The sequence below is a fragment of the Sus scrofa genome, chromosome 15 (genome assembly GCF_054392235.1).
Source record: "Sus scrofa isolate SSC_HxYL_T2T_F1_AM1 chromosome 15, Sscrofa_HxYL_maternal_Yorkshire_Landrace_v2.0, whole genome shotgun sequence".
Lineage (NCBI taxonomy): Eukaryota > Metazoa > Chordata > Mammalia > Artiodactyla > Suidae > Sus > Sus scrofa.
In genome coordinates this window covers 126,693,371-126,716,727 of record NC_139397.1, presented here as the reverse complement: position 1 = coordinate 126,716,727, position 23,357 = coordinate 126,693,371, and the positions used below count along the sequence as shown (strand labels likewise).

The 23,357-nt window shown below is 35.6% G+C and overlaps 1 protein-coding gene across 50 annotated transcripts in view; it reads right to left on the bottom strand.

Moving 5' to 3' along the window:
• Positions 1–23,357, bottom strand: part of MAP2 (microtubule associated protein 2) — a 300,883-nt gene that overhangs the window by 105,218 nt on the left and 172,308 nt on the right. For 37 of the 50 annotated variants that reach the window (XM_021074986.2, XM_084998926.1, XM_084998929.1 and 34 more), the window contains one exon: positions 5,571–5,645. The exons of the other annotated variants lie outside the window; for them this stretch is intronic. The gene's annotated coding sequence lies outside the window, so the exon portion shown is untranslated. The remainder of the gene's footprint in view (positions 1–5,570; positions 5,646–23,357) is intronic. 50 annotated transcript variants of the gene reach the window in all.

Genomic DNA, 23,357 nt, shown 5'->3' with positions numbered 1-23,357 from the left:
AAAAAAACCAAACAAAGCAAAAACAAAAAGATTAAATAGCAGTGTTAGGCATGTACAGAAAGGAAAACACTGAAAATCTTAAAGAACATTGGCAAAGTGCCTCCATCTGTAATTTATGAAGGTATAAATATCTGAAGAGTTAAAATGGTCTTCATGAAGTTGTACTTTATGGTCACTTGTGATAGAACATGATGGAGGATAATGTGAAAAAAAGGTATACACACACACACACACACACACATATATGTATGAGTGGGTCATTTTGCTGTACAGTAGAAGTTGACAGAAAACTGTCAATCAACTATAATGGACAAAAAATTCTTAAAAACAAACAACCAATAAAATCAACCACCAGCAAAAAATCTATTTTGTAAATCTGCTACCTTGGACTACTGCTCATTTCCTTCTCACCTCCTTAATCCCTCATTTATATACACCACCTGCTCACTCTTTCAATCATTATTTAGTTGTTATTTATTGTTACTATTAATTTTATTTGTTAATAAATATTTATTACATATTTGTTTTAAATCAGTAACATGGTTTTGGAGGTACAAATATGAGGAAGAGAAAACTTATAGTTTTGAGGACTTCAAAGAGCTGGGGAGAAGATGAAAATAATTTCACAGCAGGAAGATTTTTCTGTAGCTTAGGTAAACTTAAAGGGCTCTGGAAATGCCTCCTCCCTCAAAAGGCACAATTAATACCATTTTGGGATATGGAGAAGAACGCTTCATAGAAAGAATGACGTATGAATTGAAAAGACATAGGCCTTTATAAGTCAGACAAGGGGAAAATGGATATTTAGGCAGGAGTTGCAGAAATAACAAAGGCAATAAGTAACATGAGAAAAACATGATGTACAAAGACAGCTAATGGCTGAAGAAGCGACAAGTAGTCTGCTGTGGTTAGAAGGAAAGAAAGGTAATTGAGTAAGAAGAGAGGATTGGAAATTGTCCAGAAGTGGCTACTTGGAGTCCTATTTTGCAAGGTCTTTCGTGAGTTTGGACCTTTATATTATAGGAAAGTTTAAGTAGGGAAAAGAAATGATCTCATGCATATGAAAAAGTCATGTGGCAGAGAGTCCGCCTGTACAAGAGTCAGGAAAAGGGAAAGCTATCAAAGGCCATTGAAAGGTTCAGGCAAATGTTCTAGAAGTCTGCACTGAGGGAAGAAGAGTGTCTGGCACTTGGATTTTGAAGTATCTCAATCACCATAGAATGATTCTCTCTCTTCTGCTTCAGCGCAAAGCAGATTTCTATTGTCTTTGACCCCTTCTCCAAAGTGACTGAGACAAGGCTACTGCAACCGAGCTACAGAATTTTGTGAAGGCAAACAGCCAAAAAGATTTGGCTTTTAAGACCTCCCTTACTAAGCCTCCCTTAGTAAGGGACTTTTAGTCACGGCCAATAAAAGAACTAAATGTACGATAACTATTCCTTTATTCTAAGCATTAGAAAAAGTGCTCATCAGCACCAAATTTTTTGTCTTTTCCTATCTCCATCTGGCCAAATTGTTAAAAGGAAAGACTTAATAACAGTTCTCTCCCGAACAAGAACTAGAGCCTTTTGCAGCAGGTGGTGCCCACCTCTGCCTACAGAATTGCAGCCCAAACAATCTGCTTGCAATTGCAGAGAACTCAGTAGAATGTGCTTATGACTCAGCCTGTTAAGTAGGAGGACTGTTATTGTTATTTTAACTCCTGCCAGAGTATGTGGGCAGTTTTCCCTCTTTCTGTCTCCAGTTAACTGAAGGACATGCCTCTTCAAAACCTCACCCCAGGATAGGTTCTTGTTCGGTAACAATCAGAACAATTTGGGGTCTGGGTATGACTGCCAGCTTATAGTACAGACCAGAAAAGGCTTTCATAAAGGGAACAACCAATATCCTAATTTACCAATAGAATTTATTTTTAGAATGTTTAATCTGCTTTGAGAATTATTCACACAGAGTGCCATGGACTGGAGTTGAATGCTGATGAGATAGTAATGAGCACAAGTCAAGATACTTATTTCAAAAAGGATGGTGAAAATACCAGGTTTTCTTTCTCTTTCCCTGAACCGTTGGGATATTGTGGTCTACTGTTTGTCTTTCTCTCGCCAAATGTTGTCAACAATGTAAACACTCATCAAATGCTGCTCCTAAGGAATATTGTAAAAATAAAACAAAAAAAATCAGCCTATTTTACAGAATATTGTCTTACAGGATAAGCTTTACCCACTGATGAACGATGAAAATATGTAAATCTACCGTGAAGATAAAGCAATATCTAAGCAATGTCAAATTGTGGCAAATATTATTATTATGTAGATAAGAGATGGCCTGGAATAGTAAAAGAAATATTTTTTGCTTTTAAAATGGCTTTCTCATTTCCACTCAGCGAATTTGTCTCTGTTTTTGGTCCTATAAATTAAGATTCGAGATTACATATCAGTAGAATAAAACTTTATCATAATGCTATACAATGATGTGTCAAAATGATGCTTAAAAGTTCCTCAGCATTTCAGAAGTGATGGACCGTATTAAGACAAACTGAAAGAATTCTGAAAAGGGCAACAATCATTACTGGTGTTTATTAAAGATAGTGCGTGTATTCCACAGTAACCCTGGCATACCTCTCTAGTCCTTCAACAAGTGAGGGTCCAACCAAGATAGAGACACGGTTCTAGACACAGCTCAGAACATCACATAGTCTCTGCCTTCAGTGGGAAGAGAGGATATTGAGGTCATGTCAATGAGATAGAAGATGTCAGATTATATAGCACCTCGTGAGCCACAGTAGGCATATAAGCTTTATTTTTATTATGAGCAGCCCCTGGTGGATTTTAAGCCAAAGAGTCATATCAAATGATTTATAAGTGATCAGACTATATGAACAATTGATTTAAGAGAACAAGATTTAGTACAAGAGGCTTGTGCAGAAGTCAGGGTGAGAGGAGATTCCAACGATGCAGGTAGAGACAATCAGATTTTGAACAGAGATGAGCTTGCGACTGTTATTGTCTGCAATGAGGCTTAATTAAGGAGGTTAAAAAATATGCCTTTAATATGTAGTGGCGGTCAGAAATGAACCATTCATCAGGGGTTGTTTACTACATGTTAATGTTTATATGAGGCTTTTGCATCAAAAAGATGCTACAGTAGTGTATGAAGTAGTAAGACTTAAATGTCAGACATATATCAACCTTTATATTTAGTTACATGTATTAAGTTTGAAACATTAAATTCTAAATTTTATAGAATAGTTAGTAATATTAGTAAGTCATTACAAAGAATTTGTCATTTACCAAGCATTTTCACTCCTATCATCCCATTCAATGTGAAGAGAGCATAGCAAAATAGAGACATCTGCTTAAACATTCACATTTATGATATCACTGAAGGGATCTTTGCCACTTCCAACAATCTGGTTTATCACTCTGGGTAGATATTGTGCCTTCCTTGTTTTTCTAACATCAGTCCCCTCAGCTCGCATAAAAGGATCCCAGCAAATAATGGTGGACTAAATAAAACTGCTATTTACGTGTCAAATAAGTTAGGTTACCCAGTTCTTTTTTTGGTAGACAGTATAATTTTGGAATCTGAGAGAGATTGAATCTAGGTTCTATGGAGTTTGAATCTAGGTTCTGCAGTCACTATATAATCTTGGCCCATATATGGGCCTCTTTTCCCATCTGCAAAACTATACTGTTCCTGTAACCTGCAAGGCTAACATAAAGTCTTATATGTACTCATATCTGCTTATGCAAAGTCTTATATGTACTCAAAGGTTAGTTTATCCCTTCTTTCTCCTGACTTTGTCACAGTAGTAATTACTCCCTTCAGAAATAAAACACTTCTGAAAGATTCTATGTCTATAAATCTTACTTATGTATTATTATTATTAGAATGAAATGTAGTATTAGAGAAAATTAGGAAAAACTTCCTTTTTAAAAGTTTACCTCATGATTTTTGAAGGGAATATGAACAATTAACACAGGCCAAACAAGAGTGCTTTTCTTTTAAGTATCTTTTAAATTTCAAAGGTAGTACTTATTGTATTTGGGAATAGTCAGTATTTATATCTATGGGGAAATAAACAGATTTCAATTATCATGTTATGGCAAAAGCAGTAAAAAAATATGAGTATCATTAGTTAGTAGGATCCTTACAGCCAAAAGAAATAAAACATGTATTTCTAATTGGAAAAAAACGAAAGAGAAACAGAAATGGCATGATATCACATATTAAAACCTTTGGATTTCTTATACACAAATCCCAAAGATGCTTTGAAAGCCATACTTAAACCATTTTAAGATTAAATTTTCAAAATGCTGAAAGCTATTTAGAAATAATAATACTATGCACCAAATGACTGAAACATTAAAATGAGTCACCTTTATGACAGAATGAGTCAACCAGATCTTCATGTATCAAATATGGATGGATCTCTAAATATAAAGTTGAGTGAAGGCAAGCTGCAAGACTATCTACAGTATGATGCCATTTATGCAAATTTTATAATGTAAATGATTATATGGCATATTTCATATGCATGTCATTAATGTTAGGAAGTCATTAAACACAGGAAGGTTATATCATCTTTAGGATTGTGACAGAATCCTATGAAGAAAGGAAAGGTTCAAACCTTTTCTAAAGCTGAATATTAGCATTTTTAAAAATTCATGTGGCCAATACTTGGGTATGTAATATTTTCTATATTCCACTTTGAAAATTTTGTAAAATTTCTTGTTTAAAAAATAAAATAAAGATTTAACAAAAACACTGATGTGCATATTGCTATGGCCAATTTCAGATTGGCTATTTAGTACTTCCAATAACAAGAAACTAAATGAAAATGCATTCTTCATCTCCTAGAATAAGAAATCATTCATTTGTATTCTTTCTGTAATACTACTCTCCTTTCACCGTGGGAATTTTGAGTTAAAGATGTAAAATCAAAGAAAATATTCTTTCTGCTTGTAAACCGAACTAAAGTTTCTTTATTTACTCATGTAACAATTATAAAGTAACAAACATAAAATAAGTGTTTGCTTGCTCAGACTTTTTCAGTACATGCATTGCATTTTTTTTCTTCCATAAATTCAGACAGAACCAACTCACAGCAAAGAGGAATCTGATGACTAGCGATTTCTACTACAACTATTCTCACAATAATAGCTGGGGCTGATATTCTTCCCCGTTCCTCGCTCTCAGACCCAAGTATAAAACCTTCTCTACTACCCACCTCCTCTCTCTCTCTGCCTCATACCCCTAATCTGTAAAATGGGGATCCTTGTATCTACTGACAGGGTTGTTATAGGAATATATTGTTGAGTGCAGGAAAGATAGGCTTATTAGTTCAATCCTCATATCAGAGAAAGATATTTTCATTCTTTTACTATGAAATCATTGAAAAATTCTGAAATGCTACTTTAATAATCATAAATCTATGAGCTGTGGCATGCATGCATATTTTTCCCTTATTAAAAAGAATTGCTATTAATCAAAATTTTTTGAAAAATACAGTCAACAGAGTTATTTTTTCACAATTGTGGGTAACTTTTACTGTAGAGAGGGCAGGGTCTTACCTATTCAAAGTGGTAAAATGGTAAAGTTCGTTATATTGTGTTCTCAAAAGGTGGATAATATGTGCTGACTTCTTTCTGTAAAAAAAAAAGAATTTAGGAAATTGATAATTTAATTTCTGATCCATGTACATCAGTTACATCATGTTGATCAATACCGAGTTCAACTTGTGGCTTTATTATATTGATTGGGTAACTATGAGATCATGAGATGAATTTCATGGTGGCTCTTCAGAGTCATACACTGAGCATTTACAAACAGCTAGGGTGTCTTCAGAGTGTTTGGAATAGAGAAGCAAAAATGCTAACGTTGCAGACTTTCACTTTTGAGTCCACTCCAGTGAAGCTTTGTAAGTATTATATCCAAGAAAAAAATAATATTTTAAATTGTTTAAATTGTTTTCAGCTAATAAATAGCAGGCAATTGTATTCTCTCCCAAGAGAATATATTCATCCTGGTAAATCGTTAATTATATCCAGTAAGCTTTAAAGGACTGGGCCTCTAGCCCAGTCTGCATTGATTCTCTATAGCACAGGAAGGAGAGGATTTTTTTTTTAATCATCTAATTACATTTTCTCTATAGAGCACTAAACTTATTTTGACATTCAGAATCCTAAAAGTCATTCTGGATTAGTAGTTCTGCTAAGAATTCCACTAGAACAATACAAAAAACCCCTTTTACTCAAGTTGGTACCTAGAAATAAACACAATTACTAGAAGGCACTAGGTTTATTCTGTACCTCATAAGCCATTCAAGTGTACTCAACCCTCAGTAATAAGTGTGTGTCCTTAAATGCAAGGGGCAGAGCAGAGGCCTATTCTGAAGTCTTTCTCTCTTAACAACAGGTGTCTTAAATCTATGCATCTTTTTGTGTCTTCACCAAGGCCTGCGTGCTTTCACGCCTGGTAAAATGGACCCCATCACGTTCTCAAGGAAGATACTGCTCTGTGAGTGTGGAGCCCTAAGACTCAAATTGATAACTATTAACTCTTCTTCAAGATCCAGAAGGAAATGCAAATTTGGAAAGACAAAAAGCAGGTGGCTCAGATCGTCTCCGTGACCCTTCAAAGAAAAATGTGTACATGGATATCAAATCAAGGGGTTTGATTCAAAAGTGACAAACACTGACTGGGCCAGGACCTGTATTAAATGCCTTTACATGTATTAGGTTATTTGACCTGCGAACATTCAAATACAATGTATAGTAGCGAACAAGTCCATTAATGCGCATTAATGACAGAAAGGCTTGGCATTAAAAAAAAAAAAAAGGAAAATTCTGCAGGCAAGAATATGCACAGTAGAATTCTCCCTTCCCTCGAATAACTAGATAGCTATTTTAGGGAAAAAAAACCTGACCACGCAGACCTCTGTATTTTTTCCCTTAGTTTAGCTCAGTGGTTCTTAAATTTGAAATATGTATATATAACCTTATTATATGGAATTCTATGTACAAGAACAAGACTCCATCATACAGAGGTCTATGCACAGTAACAAAGACTAAAGAATTTTTAAGGGTAGTTTTGATCAAAAGCAAATTAACCTTCATAGGTTGATTTTAGAACAAGAAAAAATGATAAATCAGCTCTGGACCTTGTTCAGAAAGAGAGTCTTTGGGTGATTAATCAATGATTATTGAATAAAATACCATCCTTTATTTCTTCTTTACATTCCTTCTTTTCCTTAAATTCCTTAATGTGAATATTTTTGGCACTTCATCTTCATGATTTTCAAATTCATGTGCACACACACAAATGTGTGCAAGTATATAATTATATATTGTGTGTCTTTTACCTTAGTAAAAATAAGAAAAGAAATAGGAATTCTGGTCTGTGGACTAGATCCATCCTGCTGCTGGCTATTTTTCCAAATATAGTGTTTTGGGAACCCAGCCATATCCATTCATTTCCTTGTTGTCTGTGGTTGCATTCATGCTCCACTGCATGGAGGTAACAGAGTTGTGACAGAAACTGTGTAGACCTTTATATATTTATCTGTGACTCCAAATATTTACTTTCTGGCCCTTTATAGAAAATGTTTATCTATGCCTGTTATTAAAGAACACATTCATCATTTGAGCAACACTAAAAACAATATTCAAAAGAAAATCCTGTCTTTTAAAGTCTTTCCAAAAACTAACTCAAAAGTTGTATATGAATTAAAGTGAAATGCTAGCCTTAAACACTTAAAAACTAATTTTATCCCAACAGAATTAGAGAATTATTGGCCAAAGGATAAGATGATTATTTGAAAATTGAGGGTGCCAAGTACCCATTAGTCATAAAAATAATGCCCTGTTTACCCATCTTTCTGACTTTTGTGGGTCTTTTTGTTTGTTATAAAATCAAAATGACTGTCTTTTTTTCCTAGGCTTTATTTTATGAGAAAAAAGATGAATGCCATCTGGGAATTACTTTGAAAAAGCAATTTATGGCCTATTCCATAAGGCACATAAAATTGAATGCTTCTAAATTAACACAGTGCAGTTAGAGGTGATTATTTCCATTCCATATCAAAAGATTTAAATTTACACAGTTTTTGTTAAGAATATTACTTGGCACAGTTTCAGTGTTGCTACGCTATATAAAGTGGCTGCAACATCCCTAAAATAATATTAGCAAACATTTATTCAGCTTTTATTACATGCCAATGTTCCAAGCACTTCAAATATATTAATCGCATATTCCTCATTGTTTCCCTTTAAGACAGGCAACTCTTAAAATCCACACTTAAAGATGATAAAACTGAGGCTAAAAGACTCTAAGTGACTTTCCCTTCCTGACACAGTTAGAAAGTGGCCAAGCCTTCATCCTTTAGACCCTGAGAGTTAGTTTTAGGTCTTCAACTCTGGTTAAAGACAACTTCAAACATGAAGACTTTGTGGATTCTCTGAGAAGTGGTGTTTCACCAATGGCAACTTGCAGTTTACAAGAAATACTTAGTACATATATATTATTCAGCATACTCAGCTTCTTGAACAAACTGAAATTTACTCGGCTGCTCCATTATTTCTATCTGCTTTGCTTATGCCACTTTCCAGAACCTCTTAGAGCTGGGTCTGGACATTGTGAACAATCATGACTAATATCTGACAAAGTCAATTGGTTAACATAACAATGATATTTAAGGGTTACAAGATTGAGAATAGGGTATGCATTGGCATCACAAAATAAGTGAATCATTTAAGGAGGAATCCAAGACAAACACTTTGTTCAGCTATAAACAAAATCAGCTTTATCAGCTGGTTACTCAGATAGAAAGGATGTGCATACAATGCACTTAGGCTGCATACAATACATGTTTGGCTGTGGGTACTTTTATGTGCAAGTTATGTGACACCTGTAAGGTTGAAGTTAGAATGATAAATTCATGCAGACTTTCAGAATCTCATGAAGAATATATTGCCAAGGTGTGGTTGTCCCAACCCAAGTTTCACAAAGCAACAAAGTAATGATGAAATCTTTTCTGGACTTCTAGACCAGGATACATTTTCCTTTCACCTTTGAAATACATCGTAGCATTAAGGATCATTTGACTGTTTTTCATGTTTTGACAGACCTTGTCAGATAACCTAAATGCTGAGATGCTTGAAGCTGCTGGAATCACGGACAGAGCTTCTGTAGGCTAAACTTAACCTCATTGACTAGTGTTAGCTCATGCATAGCTCTCAATAATCAATAATCACATTGTTTGCCATCTCCTCTATCAGTCTGTTCCATGATATTTTGAACCATTCATGTAATTCAGCGCGCTTGTCCAAGATAGCAAAATTTCAACCACTGGGGACTAAATTGCCAATACTACTGGAAAAATATCCACAATCCAAGCAATCTTTCAATAGGAGAGCAGCTACCAACATAAAGCATTTAGTCTAACGTGCTATTAAACCATTTGTATTCCCTAAAGTTTTAGAAGCAGTTCATCATCACTAGCTATTTGTGAATAGCTAAAAGTCATGGCGAATAAAACTCACTGATAGTTGAGCAGATCAGAGAAAAGATTTTCCTTTCTTGGTACCTTTGCCAAAGTTCTTTTTGGAAGAACATTATGTTCTTTGCAAAGGAAACATACTTGAAAATATATACTTGAAAAACAAAAGCCCTATTCAAAACATAGGGTCTCCAATTGATCAGACACTCTAGGTAAGGTATAGAGTAAGAATTTCTCCTTTTAATCCCCAAACTGGCTACTCCAGGCTATTGCCAAGGACTAATAGACTGAATTAAAGTGATTCAGTAGAAATTATCTAGTCTTGTCCAAAGAATCTCAACATAATTCAGGGCAGTAAAAATAGGATACAAAAAGGTATAGGATAAAGGATTAGATTAGTCAGAAAAATCAGGCTTAAGTCTCTGAGTCTTTACAGAATAAAGGTTTATATCTTGTTCATACAAATCCTGATGCTACCTCTCTCCCACACAGTGACCCACCAATCTAGGGACATTCTTCTTGTGGCTCAACTCATGGCCTCAGAGATTACAGCAGCAGGAGCGGAAGTTATCTGCAGGGCTGTGCACTGGCTCTTAAATGCTTTAACATGGAGGTGATGTAAATCACTTCTTTTCACAGCCCACAGGCCTGAACCAACCACGTGGCTCTACCTAAATGCAAGGGGCTGAGAAACATGGAGGATAAATGGAGATGGGGTGAGCAGCACAAGTCTCTATCACAGGAGTGAAAGAGGCCTGATGAGATGCCCAGTGACTATTTTAGGGCTATGTTAGATCCCTTCCTTGTTGAAAAGGGTTGAAAAGAAACCATGCTCAGTGATATCAGCTAAAAGCTTATTTTGCTAAATTGTTAACACATGCTAACTCTGATTGACTACATATGTAAATATAAATAAATATTTTATTTTATCAATTTGAATTGGCACTGCAATATAGAGAACCTTGGACAGCAAGAGGGCAGCTGTGTCTATGTTTCCACTTAGTGATATACTGCACTGCTGTTTTCTGCTCAGAATCAAAATATAGCTGAAAAAATAACACTTCTTTGCTTGACAGCCATCTGTCCATTTGTTTCTAATTTTCATACAAACACTAACCATTTTTAAAATGGTCAAATAAGTTAATGCAGATGTGCAGATTCACTGGTGTAAGAAGGGACTGGGGAGGGGCAGAAAGGCAACAGGCTGTCACAAAACTTATCATGCCATATGCTACTTGTCACTTAATGATTTCACTCTCATGTTCAAAACTCTTCTGTCCAAATGATAAAAATTAAGTTTCTAGGCCTGGCCTCAAGGACTTCTATACTGTGACTATACTGTACTTTTTCAAATTTATCTCCAACTTTCTACCATTACAAGCCCTCATATCTTCTAAGACTTTTTTTTTTTTTTTTTTTGGTAGACCTTTTAATTTCCTTTTCCATTCCAGCTCCATGACTTTCTTCTTTCCTTCTGCAAAGTCCTCTTCATTCTCTTTGTTCCTCTTCCCACCTCTCTGGCTCCCCCTCTCCTTCCCTTCCTTACTTCCTCTGGATTTGGTAACTCCTTGTGAAACAAAGCTCTCTTCTCCAGGAACTCTTCCCAATCACCTCCAAGAAGGTCTCTGTCTGCTGGTGCTTTATTCTAGTCTTTAAGACTTTATTTGGCATTCATCTGAACGATTGTGTGTTGTTAATTAAGGCTTATTGAAATGGAAACAAATTCACATCCCCACCTTTTTTTTTTCTGCTTTATTTCCATCTTAGAAGTCACTGGTTTCTATCAAATATATCAATTCTTTTTTCATAGTATTTTTAACTCAAAACAAACACAAATGAAGGACAAAAAATATTAAGGCATATAAGAACACGCAATGCACTTTTTTTTGTCTTGTCTTTTGCCTTTTTAGGGCCACACCCATGGCATATGGAGGTTCTCAGGCTAAGGGTCTAATTGGAGCTATAGCCGCTGGCCCACGCCAGAGCCACAGCAACGCCAGATCCGAACTGCGTCTGCGACCTACACCACAGCTCACGACAACATCGGATCTTTAACCCACTGAGCAAGGCCAGGGATCGAATCTGCAACTTCATGGTTCCTAGTTGGATTTGTTTCTGCTGCACCACGATGGGAACTCCCACAATGCACTTTTAAGTAAGGCTGCCATATTATCAAATTATCTCAAGAAGTATTAGCAATTTACACTTCTAACACTGTTTACTTCCTTATACTGGTATTAGCAATTTATACTTCTACCACTGTCTGTTTCCTTACAAGGTCAGCAGCACTGTGTATGATTAATTTCTACAATGTGCCCCACCTGACCCAACTAATCTCTAAGCTCTAGATGGGCAGGAGCCATTTTCTTTTGTATTTACTCTCTTTTGTTCAGCTATACTTCCTGTCTGGGAGCAAGTGCTTAAGAACTATTCATCAGATGAATGAAAAATTGAGGTATGTACTCCAAAAAATGGAAAAAGTATGCTGATACTTTAATTTTGCGTATATGCACTCCTCTGTTCCAAGCAATGAAATCTCTTCATTGACCTGACCTACTGTTTTCCTGATTTGAAAGTGGATGATTAGTAAAGGTTGAATGAATGAATAAATCAAAGAATGGGAGCAGTTTATTTTCTTAACCATTCTGATTAGAACTTAACTATATCAGTTCTTTGAAATAAAAATTAACACAATCTTGAGATATGGAAGCTGTGTTGGGACCCTGGCCTATCACCTACTTGCTTTGGAATATTCAGCACTCCTTCTGACTTTTTGGATCCTGACTTTTATCTTCAGTAAAATGGAGAAATAAAAAAGATTTCCCTTACAGAGTTGCTGCAAGAAATAAATCAAATTATCTATAGACAAGTGCTCTGACAACTATGGGAAATTGTGATGTGTCAATATCAGTCTTCAAATAGTATTTCTTTACCACTTAGCACAACTACAGACACTGGTGAAGAGATAAGGTATTAACTTGAACAAAGTTCATGCCAATAAAAGATTTCTTAGCTTCAAACTCTAGTTTTGCTTAGCTGCCAAATGCCCTTTGTAAATTCTTAGGACATAGGATGTCTTTGAGAAGGGTTGTGCCAGATAAAGAAAGCATCTCATTCACTAATAGCCCCAAGTTCACCTGCTGGGAGCCATCTGTCAACCTGCAGCAGCACAGAGAGATTTTGCCGGGAAGGCATTTGGCTGAACCCCAGTGACAGAGCATCAGGCTATTTTTGAGGTCAATGTGAGCACTCATATTCCAGCTGTGGCCTAAAGAAATAAGCATTTTAGCCCACTGATGATGCTCTTTGCTTGAGCTTCTGCACGCTGAGGATGATATTACTGATGGCTAGATCATTTGAAAAGGCATGCATTTAGAAAAGGAGACTCCACCAGAGAGGAAAATACATGCTGTGCTACAGTCATCTGACCGGAAAAATGAAATTCTGGGAAATCTACTTTTCTCCCAAAGAGCTAAAAGCTCTGGAAGTAGAGGGATTTCATCAACTTACTGGAGTCTTGGGGAGAAGTTTACAGTTAAGGGTGATCTCCAGCTGATTCAGGTCCTTCATCTTTTGCTGCATGTTGTTCAAGAGGCAACCCGTGATAACTTAATTAGCACAGTGGGGACTAAGATGGCACCCGCCCCGCCCCCTTCAGTAATGCTACTGTGAAATTTGAAATATTTTCTTTTCCTCCTGAAGTTATTTTCTTAACAGAGACAGCCAACCTTTTTTTGTTTTTAACTAAAGGAAACTGCCAGTAATGACCCATTTTAAAAAGTAAAGATTTCTTAATGGAGTGAGAATATTACCTACTGGCTGAGAAAATAGATCAAAATAAAAGGTAGCCTTGAAGTGTACCTGTATCTGCTATATTAGCACTCTTAGGTGCTCTGGACATTTATAACAATATTTATGTATGCATGATATATCCCATCCGTAATCTTAGAAATATTAAAATGCACAAGGATAGATCATTAAGATTTCATGGAACAAAAGGGAAGGACTTGGCATAGGAATGCTGGCAAAAAAAAAAAAAAAAAGAAGTTTGCCTCTCTATAAATAGGAGGCAAAGGAGGAGGCTGATGTCTGCTGGGGAGCTCTTTAAAATGTTTTTCCCCTCTTTTATTATTCTGTCGGAGTGGCCGTGCAATCCTCCTCCTTTCTGCTCTTTTCAGAAGGGTGTTCTATTATTATGCTTTATTAATTGGCTTAGATCTAAGTAAATATATAGACACCACTGAGTTGAAAGGCAGTTGGAATGGAGGGAGGAGAAGGGCAGAAATCAACACAGGAGGAGGGGCACAGAAAGACAGGGACCCCAGGGCTAGACACCAGAGAACCCTAGCATTGCATGTTTGTGAAAGGCTTTTATTTAAAGCTCCTAGTGGCCACTTAACGTCTATAATCATGCCACATGTGTCTGATTTATACAAAAACATATAAAAATAAGATTAAAGTCTAAGCTTTAAAAAAAACAGCAAGTGAACCAATGATACGGCAAATATTCCAGCTGCTCTAATTACTGTTGTTCCAAAGGAAACGCAGTGCTGCTCTTGCCTTGCTTGGGTTCCCCTAGGCTCCCCTGGGACCACATCAGCCACCTTTGGTATTTGCAGGCATAGAAGTTTGCTTCAGAGGTAGAGTTTCACCTTCACATGCTGAGAATGGTTTTTAGAGCTACTCTAGGCCAATGAAGAGGCAATTGTATTTAAACAAAATTATTGCAACTTTAAAAATGATTGTTTTTTGAAAAGCATGGCTTCCCATAATTACACTATGGAAGTCACCTAGTGACTGGTATTATGTCGCCTTTAGCAGAGGCTTGACTTTAAGGACCTTAGAAGTGCCTTCTCAGGGATGGAGTATAGATCCCACAGTACAGTGATTTTGTTTTGTCTAATGTATTTGTGATTTCACTCTCCCCATCTCACATCCATCTTATTTTTAATGTACTGCCAATCTGAAAGCCATTTAGTTAAAAGAAAACTCATGCAGCTAAAGAAAAGGGGGAAAAAAAGCCCAGCAAAAACAGTTTAAAAAGAAACCGGAAAACATTGTGACCTCTTTTTGGCCTCATGTTTTGGATGCCCTATCTGGTTATGATGAACACAGTACGTCTGCCCCACACACAGCAAGTCTGCTCCAGGCTTTCCAACTATCACTGGTTCCTTGGAGATTAGGCCCTGATCTAATGGAAGATAATCTTACCAATAGCCTCCAGAAATTCACTGGATGCCATTACAGTGCAGCACAGACACGAAGGAGTGAGGTCTTGTTCAATCCTGATGTAACTTTAATACTAAAATCTGGACTACAGATTTCTACTAAATCTGTAAGAAAATACATATACCTCCACTTCGAGAACCAAAGAAAAGGACCTTTAAGTGTCAGAAGGAAGTTATAAGCTTCACTGTCCTCAAGATTCCTTTGGAAAATTGTTCTAACATGTTTGCATGGCTTAAAGAAGCCCGTGCACAATAACAAAAGACCTTGAGTTTCTCACCATGTTCTTTAAAACATGCGCTATATCACAAAAGACCTTTCATTTCTTAGCATGTTCTCATTTCTGAGTGTAGCATCGCCCAACAGTTTCCAAAATCTTTGTGTAAATATAAATGTGTAGTTAACAGTTCTCTACTTCATTTAACAAATGACTTGCTACAGATGGCTACTGAACAGCACCATTTCCAATGGGGACCATGAGAAATAGCATCTATGTCATTTTATGACCAGTAACAAGCTCAATCATAACATACCCAGAGGAAATTTCTCGTTTCCATTTTCCCAGAGAATTGGGTTTGAACATTATTCAAACCAACAGTCACTTCTCTTAAATAATTAATTAAATTATTAAAATCCTTCCTCCCCCCAAGAAATAATCTGTGATGATATCTTAAATCATTGTTATTGGAATAAAGCCACTTTGAGTCAAATTATTTTCTTAATCTGATGATTTCATAGCTGATAGGCAACATATTTTAAGCATGTTTAAAATTTAATATATTTTTTAAATTACAACTAGAATCATAACTAGGAAATGTGTTTTTTGTCACTCTCAAAATTTCAAATAATGATTAAACTATATTTATCATATTAACAAAGAGATCTGAACTCTTCTCAGGTAAAAGCTTATAAAATGGAGATGATTGTCCAGATTTAAAAAATTTGAATAAATGAAGCATAATTCAGCTGATATAGCACACACATATCACAGATTGATCAACCTGAGGCAAAAATTTTGTAAAACCTCCTATTTTCTAAAGAAGCTCCACAGACCTGTTTCCAACATCTTTATTGGGTTACACAAAGCTTTCTTCCTTTTTTTGTTTTGTTTTAGTTTGGTAGTGATATATACTGGTAGATTTCAGGGTCACTTTACTTAGCCTAACGCTTGGTTTTTATATATTCTCTGCTCATTGATGACTAGAAGCAATTTTCTTATATTCACACTGTTCCTGCCTATAAAGTGTTACCTCTGGAAGCTGCTTTTAGAAATGTGTCAGACAGCTGTACTTAGAAAAGAGTCATGTTTATACTTTGTTCATTTATAAATCTGTAATTTTGTCCTTAATGACCATGGATTTCAGTGCATGTTGACTAGGGCTGTACAACTCATATTTGACTCCATTCACTTCCCCCTTTGAGGATACTTCTTCCAGCAGGTCACTAGTACAGCAGTTACAGCAAGAGGCTGCTTGACAGAGTGGAAAAAAAGGCTTTGGAGGCAGCCAGACCTCTATGTAGCAAGTTATTTAATTTTTTCATTTATACATTAAGGACAATGATATCAACTTTGCTGTAAAAGGGTTTTAAGAACTAGGGGTAGTTTAGGGAAAGCTTCTTGTACTAGGTCTGACATATATTCAGTGTTTGTTGAAAGATGTAAGTATTACCATACAACTCAATGAACTGGGTAAGGCTGGTTTATCAAAACACTGAACAGAGAAAAAGTGTTGCTATTTATTATGTTTTATAGCTCTTTGCAAACATGGATGGATTTCACAATCAGTTGGGATCCTCGTTAAAAATTCAGGCTCCTGACTTCCATTCCAGGAATCCTGATTCCAGAGATCTGGAGTGGGTCCAGGCAGCTATACCCCTCACAAATGCTCAATATGATCCCTAAGAGGGGGATCTGGGGATCACAGTTTGAGAATTACTGCTGTATAATAGATACTTAATCCTACTGGTATAATCATGATTATTATTATTATTATTTACTATTTACCTTTTTTTTTCTTTTTTCTTTCTTTTTTTTTTTTTGCTTTTTAGGGCTGCACCTGGGGCATATGGAAATTCCCAGCCTATGGGTCGAATCGGAGCTATAGCTACTGGCCTACACCACAGCCACAGCAACTTGGGAACTGAGCCCGCGTCTGTGACCTACACCATAGCTCACAGCAATGCCAGATCCTTAACCCACTGAGCGAGGTCAGGGATCAAACCTGCATCCTCATGGATACTAGTTGGGTTCATTACCACTGAGCCACAGTAATGGCTAATCATGATTATTTTGGCTGTCAACATATCATTAAAAAAAAAATAAGGATATTGTTCTCAAGATACTAGCTTAGTGATAGTTATTAGTTTAAATTTTGTTCTTGTTTTTTTTACTATTTGAGGCTTTAACTTCTATAGGTGATTTAAAATAAGCCCCAACATTTTTCTCTAATAATTTATGGATGGTTTCTCTTCTCGAAAAGCCTGATTTTTTTTTTTAGCTTTTTGTGTGTGACATACTCTATAAAATTTAATGGAAGCTTTCATTATACCCATGTAGACATGACTTTTATTTGTACAAAAGCTTCCTGGGTCCCATTCCTATTCTGCCTGGGAGCCAAAGGACCTCAAGTTAAAAGTATTTGGGTTAAAGAATTAGGTATTAACCATTTGCTGGTTAGAGAACTATTTCTGTACTCTTTAGATTTTATAAGTCTAAAACATGGTTATTGTGTAATGGAAAAATAAATGTGACCTTTACATATCTATTTATTACTTCTCAAGTAGCTTTGATTGCTTATTCTGTAGGAGGGTTGGAAAGAATAGCTCTTTACAAAAAAAAAAAAATTGAATTGGAAAATTCTAAAAAGGAGGCTATTTATTCTGTGAAAAGAACGCAAGTTTCTACTTTAGATAAGAAGGAATTCAGTAAAAACAAACAAACAAACTTTAAATGCTACCACATTACGTTCTACACAAGTTTTGGTAAATTAGACAGATTATTGCCCAGAAAGTTTGATCTTTTGTATTGCATTTAAGCCCTAGGAGAGAAATGTAGGCAATGCCTAATTTCTTTTTGCTTGGCATTACTCCTGGGAGTAAAATACTTCAATGGTCCAGTGCTCTTAGGAAAAAGACAAAAACTATTTCCTTGTCTTTGAATACCTGGCTTTATTTATCTCTCCAGCCTCATTTTATACCACGTTCCCCTTTCCCTCTGTTCTCCTGTTATACTGGGCTCCTGACATCTGCCCTTATATGTCATGTTCCTATAGCCACAGGACTTTTGCACATGCTTTTGCTCCACTTGGAATGCTCTTTTCCACCCTCTTTGCTTAGTTACTTATTACTTATTCAAAGCTCAAGCTATATTATCCTCCTTGACAAAGTCAGTTCTGGAATCTCTCATATCCTTATCATAGCTCTAATTTTGCATCTATTTATGTGTTTGATCATAAAAACATTCCCCACTAGGCTGTAAGCTTTATAAGGACAAGTACCATAACTGTTTTTGCTACCTAAACCATAAGGACTTGGTGTTCTAGGACTATTAACCATATGGAAGAATGAATAAAAAAATGAATGAATGCTTGTATCATACTGTATCTACTTTGCATCCAAAATAATAAGAAACTAAATAAATATCTAGATAAAGGTCTAGGAGTACCTCTTTTGGCTTCAGTTTCACATGCATAAAAGGAGAGCATTTGAGTAAATAATCATTGGGTTCCTTTTCGATTTTACAAATCAATGATTCCACAACCAAATGTTCATCAATCGATGAACAAATTAACAAAATGTGGCAGATCCATTTGGTGGAATATTGTTCATTCATGAAAATCAATACATACTGATACTTGATACAACATGGATGAACCTTGGAAATATTATGCTGAGTGGAATAAGCCTCTCAAAAAAGACTGTATTGTATTACTTCATTGATATGTCCAGAAGAAGAGGCAAGTTCATAGAGAAAGAAACTAGATAAGAAGTTACCTGGAGTACATGTGAGGTAGAAATAGGGAGTGACTGCTCATAGGTATGGGGTTTCTTTGGGGGTGATGAAAATGCTCTAAAGTTAGATAGTGGAGATGACTACATAACTCTGAATACACTAAAATCACTGAATTGTGTATTTAAAAGGCTGAATCATATATGTGAATAAAAAAAATCAATGACCCAATGGCTACATGAATTCATAGTTTTAATAGTGAAATCTAAAATAATTCAGTGAAGACTTAGGGACAAGAAAAACAGACTTGTGGTTGCCAAGAGGGAGGGGGTTTGAGAAGGGGGGAGTGGAAGGTTGGGGTTAGTAGATATAAATTGTTAGACATAGAGGACATAAACAATAAGGTTTTACTCCATGGCACAGAGAGCTATGTTCAATGTCCTATGATAAATCATACTGGTTTTTTTTTTTTTTTTTTGGCCATATCTGCATGGTATGTGGAATTTCCCAGGCCAGGGACTGAACCCAAACCACAGCAATGATGATGCCAGATCCTTAACCCATTGTGCCACAAGAGAACTCCAATAAACCATAATGGAAAAGAATATTAAAGAAAGAGTGTATATGAATGTATAACCAAATTACTTTGCTATACAGAAGAAATCAACATAACAATGTGAGTCAACTATACTTCAAAAAGGTAAATGAAAAAATTCAATAAATATTATTTTTTTTAAATGCCTAAGTTTTCAAAGAGTTAAGCCTAAGCCGTGAGAAAAATCTTCCTACATTGGAAGAAAACATTCAGAATATTCATTCTGAATATTTCTTCCTTTGTTACTATATATTAGACACTGAATTATATCCTGTCTACTTAGACCTTGTCAAAAAAATCCAGGAAACACCCTTTCTGATTTCAAGGAGATTATATAATCATATCTGGGATGGTAATTATAATACAAAACATTGGGAGAGAGTAAAGAAGAAAAGGTACAAATAAGGGACTGTGCTGAGTCAAAGGAAAGATTATGCTGAATTTCAACTGTTCAGGAGAGCATGGTATTTAAGATGAGCTTTATAAAAGTTACATATGATTTGGGCAAGCATAGGATGAGGGAGAGAAGAAGAAGAAATGGAGAAAATAGCAGAAGCAAAAGAATAGAAAGAGGAGAGAATGAGGAGAGAAAGTAGTTCTCATTAGAACTACAAGTGGTTGGTCCACAGGGAATCTGGGGAGACAGACTTGGAAATGGAGGTTGGGGCATATGACAGGGAGACTGGAATCCTAGTGGAAGATGGTATATTCATTCTCCAGTAAAAGGGATTTATTGTAGATTTGAGGTAAGATACTATAAATCAGTTGTGCTGTGGGAAGATTAATCTTAAATTGAAATAGATGAGCTCATCAAATATATAGGGGATAAGTGCCTTGGGATGGAACAGTGGTAGGATGACAGGGGGAGGAAAGCTGGCAAAGGCAATAATGAAGGAACAAGACAAGTTAGCACTGCAGAATCTACTGAAAAACAGATTTTAAGGGAAACTGGGCGGCCATGAATAATATCTTTTCTGTATGTGTACAGTATTTAATCTTTGACAGTTTTCTGAGGTTTTATAACTTGTCTGAGGGCTCAGTCAGTTGTGGGTGGCACAATCAAGACTGAAATCAAGTTTTCAGTATTCTTTCCACAGTATCATTGCTGTGACAAAGACAAGTCATTCAGCAGAAAGGCTTAGAGGCAAACGTTTGGTATTTTAACAAGACTACCATAGGGGATCTCTCAAAAAACAAAAACAAAAAAACAAAACAAAACAAAAACCCACAACGTTTCAGCAAGAAGTAGGATGAAAAAAATGAAAAAGTGAACCATTTAGCAAAATGCTAAGAAGAGAATGAGTAGATAAATGAAGCAGTAAGTGGAGTGGACACATTACAGGAGTTTGGGTAGCAAAGGGATTAAGAGACGGTGGCTGTAAACACGAGCAGGTTTAAGCAGTAAGCTTTTAGCCTGGGACTTTCAGAATAAGGATTCTGGAGCATTCAGGAGTAAAACAGTACCAGGATCCCACAACACAGCACATTCACAGGTGGGAGGCAGCCATACGGTATCACACTGAAGACCACTGAAAAAGAGGGGATAATTTACCATATTTCCAAAATTTATTTGATATGGACTGACCCTGGGGCCACAGTTTATATTACTTCTTCATTAATTCATGTTAGTCAATACCACAGTTGTTTCTCCTCATATTTAAGCATATATCTCTTAAGGTGATGGAAGAAAAAAATGAAATATTCAGAATGCCCCTCAACTTTTGAAAACATTTTAAATGTTAACTTATATCCAATGTTAATAAAGTTCCCAGCTCTATTTGGAAATAGAATGCCACCTCCTGGAAATGTACCTTGAATATGAGATTTAGATGAGTTTTGTTATTGTTTCACTATAATAACTGGCAGATGCTATTAGTTTTTCTGATCTTTAAAAACAGAACAACCTCAAAATAAATTTAAGTTAATAAATGTTTCCGCTGGAGTTTAATAGGAACACAATAACAAATGATATATTTAATATCATTAAAACTATAAGTTTACTGTGGACTGCTCTTAAAATACAAACACCAAACCTGCTTTACCACATGTCATTTGAGACACATGAGCATTTGACTTTCTGCTGTGCTTATTTCTTTTAATGACAATTTAATTATGCAGTCACTCAGCTTCAAAAAAGAAGGGCAGCCTCATAGATGCAAAAATAAATGACTCATGACATGATCTCAACTATCAAATGTCAATTATTTATTAGATTCAAAATGATATCATCAAAACAAAAGAAAGATCTGTACAGATTTTTCTAAAGCTTCTCTAAATGCTCCTTGATAGAGACAGACACTAATTAAATAGTTTCTGATTACAGTGGGTCCACAAAGTAAATCTACTATATTTTTCATGCTTTTCAATTTCCTTATTCTTTCTTCACATGTTAATACAAAGAGGAAAGCAGCCCTTTAACTGTGCCTGAAAACTAAATACGTATAGTCATACCTGGTAATTCTGTATTTCTTTAATTTTTTTACCCTTGGACATACATTTAGAAATAATTTTCAACTAAGTTTTCTGGAAGAGCCAGAAATCTGAAAGAGTGAATAACATATTACTAATGGCCCTCTGTTATGTTGTCAAGCAAATGGATGCTTTCTTAAAGAAAAGGTTTGATATATCATTTTAAGTGAGGAAGACCATTTTTCAAATTCAGAAAGTTTATTTTCAATTGCATCTTCTTATCATAACATGATAGGTCATGTACTAATGAAGTGACCATTTATAAAATGAATATGCACTTGAATGTCCACCTGTTCTCTGGTTAACACCAGCTTCCATTCCTTCTCAAAAGGTAAGGTCTCGGTGACCGTCTGAAGATGTTAATATCTGACAACACAACCTGAATGTAATTCCCTCAACTGCAAACTGAAACTGCAACTCTTGCAAAAGGTGCAAGATTTCTTGAAGAGTGAAAGGCAATGATGGAGCAATGCTCAAGTAACAAGACAAATCATAGAAAAAGGAAGATCTGGTATAGTTAGACCAGTTTCCCAGTGAAAAACAGAAAATCTACAAGGAGGAAGGACATGATATTCACTTTAGCCAGATAGTTATTTGCATGTCATGATAATTATAAAGAAACTAGGGAAAATGGATTAAGCGCTTGAAATTTTTACAAAAACCAGCTTTTTTTAAGGAGACAGTGAAAGAGTCAAATGTACACAAAGGATGTTGGGCTGTACTCTGCTAATATTTGTGGGGAAATTCTTCTCAACAAAACCAAACGCTTGATTTATTCCTTCTTCTTAGAATCATATATTGTTGTAATTATAATATAAATATTTCTGCGAAGAAGAAGAATAAACTTATTTCATAATATCTAATTTTATTTTTCAAACTAAAGGGTGCCCACACTTTATTTTCACTGTATTTTTAATGAAATTTGATACGTATTTGAAGAAGTTATGATAAATGTCCCCATTCTTACACCAATTATTGTCAGTTAACGAGGTCTCCCTGTACATGCTTAATGCCAAAGATTTAATTTTGAAAAAAATCTATTTCCATAAGTGCTGTCTAAAGGTCATATAAAACTATCTAAGATAATGAATTGTTACCAAGATAGTTTAGTGGAGAAAACTGCTAATGAATATCAGCTAGAAAAAAATGCATTGAAAAATTGTTTTCTAAAACAGTCCGGTTACTTGCACCTAAATATTTTTCTTTCAGAACTTACGTATTCATTTTTGCATTCTCTCTCTCTCAGTATATTTCTGCTGCACTAACCAAAATACAGTGAGAAGTTATGAACTATGCTGTTTAAAAATCTCCATCTCTTTGATTGTGCATAATATAGCATCACCATATAGTTGTGTCAACAGCCCCTAAAGTTCTAAGCATTTCTGAGTGGAGGCCATTAGATGTGAGAGTTTATTTCAATAGCAGACATGTTCCGTTTTGGAATTTGCCGACACCAATACTTTGTCTTTCCTGTTCCCTTCTACAACATGCCTGGCAAACTATAATTATCAGTGTTTTCTTTTATAGCAGGATAATTATTTGTTATGTTTGCTTAAGCAATGAAAGAATCTAACAGTGTTCTCCCCACAAACAAGACTCATGCACAAAGGGTTATAGGCTTG